At 35.3% G+C, this 4,604-nt stretch overlaps 1 non-coding gene across 1 annotated transcript; it reads left to right on the top strand.

Annotated features, from left to right (window-relative positions):
- The first annotated feature begins 3,284 nt into the window (after nt 1-3,284).
- On the top strand, nt 3,285-3,403 carry LOC111744820. Its single transcript, XR_002782348.1, has one exon. It is a non-coding gene; the product is annotated as a 5S ribosomal RNA (ribosomal RNA).
- The last annotated feature ends 1,201 nt before the right edge of the window (nt 3,404-4,604 follow it).

Here is a 4,604-nt window from a genome sequence, read left to right as displayed (position 1 = left end):
TGGCATCAACTTTAATACATCTATATGACAGCTAAGGAAAACTGAGGCTCAGAGTGGTTAAGAGACTTGCAATGGTCACAGAGCAACAATCATAAAAATGTCTTCAAATGCCAGCTTAATCTCTCTGATCCTAAATTTCTTCATCTGTAAAATGAGTATAAAGCTGTAACTTTATAAAATCTGTAACATCATTTGAGGAGTAAAATAAAAAATCAAATGTAAATTGCTTGGCACTGTGAAAGTCCTCAGTAAAAGGTCAGTTGTAATGAGGCTGATGATGTTGATTAGTTCCTGATCTCATTTATCCCCAACGTACAGTAAGGTTGGGGAAAGGGGATATCAGGGAGATCCCTTTTCGTATCTTTAAAAAGATACGAAACTCTTTTTAAAAGAGATTAGAAGGAAATAGATGAAATGCTACTACTGATCATCTTTCTATAATAAAACTCTGATGAATTTATTGGGTTAGTTTTTGTGGGTTTTTTACCTTTTATTCTTTTGTATTCTCCAAATTTTCTATGAGAATCATGTATTACTTTCATAATAAAAGAAAAAGAAATGTATTTTAAAAACAAAGAGGTTTGAGTAAAGACACTCAAATTGGAGGAATAACTAACTATTTGGTTATTTAACTCACTGGACTCTGGCTACCAACTCCACAGGGAAAAAAAATCTATTCAGCAATTAAGGAAAATCCTAGAAAAGGTCTACAGAATCTTAGAGCTAAAAGCAACTTTTAGAGGCCACTTAGTCAAAACTCCTAACAGTCAAGTACTTTACAGCTTACAAATTACCATGCACTTATCTACAGAGCTTATCTGATCCTCACAACATTGTAAAGGTACAGGACAGCTATGGTGTAATGGAAGAAGCATGAGCTCAAGAGTCAGAAAGACCTGGCTTCAAATCATATCTGTGCTGTACACCCTCAGGCAATTCAATTAACCTGTTTTCTCATCTATAAAATAGAGATAAAACAATACCTGTCCTAGCTAACCCAGGGAGTTGTTGAAAGAATAAGGTGAGATAATATCAATGAAAGTACTTTGTACAGTATACGAAAGGCCCTTTATTATCTGAGCCTTGCCCTCCTCTCTCTTACCACTCCTCACTTTGCATCTATTCTCTAAGGGTACTAAACTATTCAGGATTCCCCAAACATGCTATCAAGCCTTCTAGCCCTCATACAGCTTTTTCTGGATGGCTTTCCTCTCCCTCACTGTACTTGGTTAACCCCTGCTCATCTCTCAAAACCCAACTTAGGTGTCACTTTCGTTAAGGTAGCTTGCCAGGACACTCCCATGTCAGATGGAGTAGATGAATTTCTTCTGTCTTCACAATGCAATAGCATATGTCTCCATGTGTCATTTTTGTCTCAATATAGTATTATTGTCTATGGACATATCTGTTTCTCAACTATAAACTTAAGGGCAGGAACCAGGTATGATTCATCTGTTTCTTCAGAACCCATGACAATGCCTGATGCTTAATGTGTGTTTAGGAAATGAATTTTAAATGAGTAAACATTAGTTTTCATACAACAGCTCGCATATGACGTTTATGTAAATATTATAAGGCAGTACTTCTCAACCTTGACTGCATATTGGAATCACCTATAAACCTTCAAAAATAGAGATTCCAAGAGGTTCTGATTAAGCAGACTTGAGATAAAGCCCAGGCAATTTTAACATTTTCACACATGGTTCAAATGCATGGCCAAAATTTAAAACCACTGCTATACATAAAATTACAATTCTACCAAACATCTATGTAGTTTAACACCTTACAATTCATTTTAACATATATTATTAATTTAATCAACAACTCTGTGAATTAGGTATTATTTCTCTTTTCCAAATGAATAAATAAAGTTATTAAATACATTAAATGTCCAAGCAGGCACTGCCCTTCTTCAAAGTTAGGGCTCTTCCTTCTATGTCTATCTCCTTCCCTAGAAAGTGATAGATTATACCACAGCAATATACAAAGTACTATGGGGACAAGTGTCCAAATGAGGAAGACATTAATCAATCCCAGCTGTGTGGGAAGCAGGGCGAGAATAAAGAAAGCCGGGCCTTGAAGATACAGCCAGGTAGATGAGGGTTAAAGCTACACATATGATCACTGTCATTTATCATTCCAAAAAATTCAAAAGGCAGAGTCTATAAACGAGGAAAATGTTCTTGCCAGCCTCAGTTGGTACTTACACAGTCTGAAAGGGAAAGGAAAATTGAAAGTTGAAAAGTAGAAGACAACCCCATAAACAAGAATGAATTTCCCAATGCTGCATACAAATTACCTCACCCTGAGTCCATGAATAAGAGCCAAGACATAATGGATCTTTTATAACTAAGACCTGGATCAATTTTAGAGAATCAATATCAAACAAAATCATATTAATGATGGATCAATGAGTCTCTGGTTCTTTCTAGTCTTATTACTATACTACACTATTTCTAAAAAGGGAATGTTCTGGAGGGTCCTACCACACAGATGATTTTCCTCCATCTCAAAGCTAGAAGGATGGAAGAGTGGGGGAAATTACTCAGGAGAGAGAAGACATAAAAAAGAGCGGAAAAATGTATTACATTATGTTAAATTTATCATGGCAAAGGGAAATGAATATTCAGGTAAAATAGGTGACAGAATACTGGATAAAGTCTCATCTCTCAGCTTCAGTAGAGAAATGTTATTTGTAAGTCTGCAATATCATGACCATCTGAGAGTTTTATCAGCAAATTTTTTGTGTGTGGACTTCAGTCAAGATTTTCTTGGGGTGAAGAAGCTAAAGATATTAGGAAGTAATCTAAAGGGCCATTTCTAGTGCCCCACAGTTTAGTTTGATAGAGTGTTTTTGTTTTTGTTTTGAACATGAAGCAGCATTTAATATTTCTTCACTCAATAAACACTTTCGAGGAACATAAACCACTTTTCTGGGCACTGTGGTAGCTCTTATGCAAAGATCCCAGCTCAGATGTGCAGTTTCGGTATTTTTTGTTGAGTTTTAGATGTTCAGCTTATTATTGTTTCAAGGGGAGAAATCTGAGGATGTCTCTCACTCTGCCATGTTTCTGACCTAGTTTGATAGAGTTTAAAAAGCAATATGGTATAGTAGTAAAAGTAAAGTACTATACTTTGATTGACAAAATACAGGTTTAAACCAATATTTAGTCATTTGTTAATAATGTACCTTTGAGCAAGCCAAGACTTCTCTGATCCTCAATCTCCTAACTCCTGTAAAATGGAAATATCTATCTCACAAAGCTGTTGTAAAAACTGAACAAGTCTATGGCCATGCCACCCTGAACATGCCTGATCCTATCTGATCTCGGAAGCTAAGCAGGGTCGGGCCTGGTTAGTACTTGGATGGGAGACCATCTAGGAAGATCAGGTGCTGTAGGCATTTAAAAAAAAAAAAACTGAACAAAAACACAAGGGCAAGATGTTATTCTTTTCTGTGTATAAAAGATAAATGTAAATGCATGTCAATTGTCTTCACCAATCTTTCTATGCTCAAAAAGAAAAAAGGAATAGGCTAAATGAAGAAAAAATTTAACTCTCACAGCAATATACTTGCAAAACTCCTATATCCTCTATACGGAAAAATTACAGCACCTAAATAATGAACGTAACACATAACTGCTGGTATCAGGTGTACATCCACTGAAAATGAGGTCTGCCACTTACTTTCAGCAAAACCTTGAATAAGTTCCCTTGCCAGTCTGAGCCTCGATCTCCTTATCCATGAAAGAGAGATGCTAGCAGTCATCTCACGTGCTTATTTTGAAGATTGGAGAAAACATCTCACATAGTGTCTTGTACATAACAGGTGTTCAATAATGTAAGCTACTGTTAATAAGTTTACCAGCAGCTAACAACTAGCTAACAAATTATACTTTTCAAAGGTTTCTTTATATTCAATATTTTACTTAGTTGCTTCACAACTGTATGCTGGTCACAGCAACTGTTACTATCTCTATTTTCAGTTAAGAGAAAAGGCAGAGATAAAATTACTTCCATAAGGTCATACAGTAATATAGAAACTAAATTAGGGTTTCCATACTTTCTCCTGGTTTCATTATTCCCCCATCCCAAATTACAGCATTGGTCCTTAGGAATTAAAATGACATCTATAAAACAGTATATTCTTTTGATAACCTTAAACTTTTCTCTTTACTATACTAAAAAAAAAAAGGTTTTCCCTCTACTTTCTGGTTATGATTTAGAAAGATTAAAAACAGGAGAAAATTCATTAAAACCAGAAACAGAATTGAGAATTATCTCAGATAAACAATTGCTGATTCTACTTCGATTTTTGTTTTCATTTTCCCCCAACACAGCTATCAACCTTTTAAAAACTTTTAAAGTCTGCTTATGGAAATGATGTTTGTTTGATAAACTACTCCTAAACTGAGGGGAAAAAATTAGAAAGACAGCTTTCTCCTATCTTTATAAGTACACATCGCTTTTTTATTCCTCATTTTATCCCTTCATTTCAAGACTTATCACACCATATTGTGATACCTTTAACTCATTAAAGACTTGATCTGCATCCTTCAGAGTATCTGAACACCCTATTCTAGCATGGGGCCTGGCACATGGTA

The sequence above is a fragment of the Pteropus vampyrus genome, unplaced genomic scaffold, assembly GCF_000151845.1.
Source record: "Pteropus vampyrus isolate Shadow unplaced genomic scaffold, Pvam_2.0 Scaffold141, whole genome shotgun sequence".
Lineage (NCBI taxonomy): Eukaryota > Metazoa > Chordata > Mammalia > Chiroptera > Pteropodidae > Pteropus > Pteropus vampyrus.
This window is presented reverse-complemented; position numbering and strand designations above follow the sequence as displayed.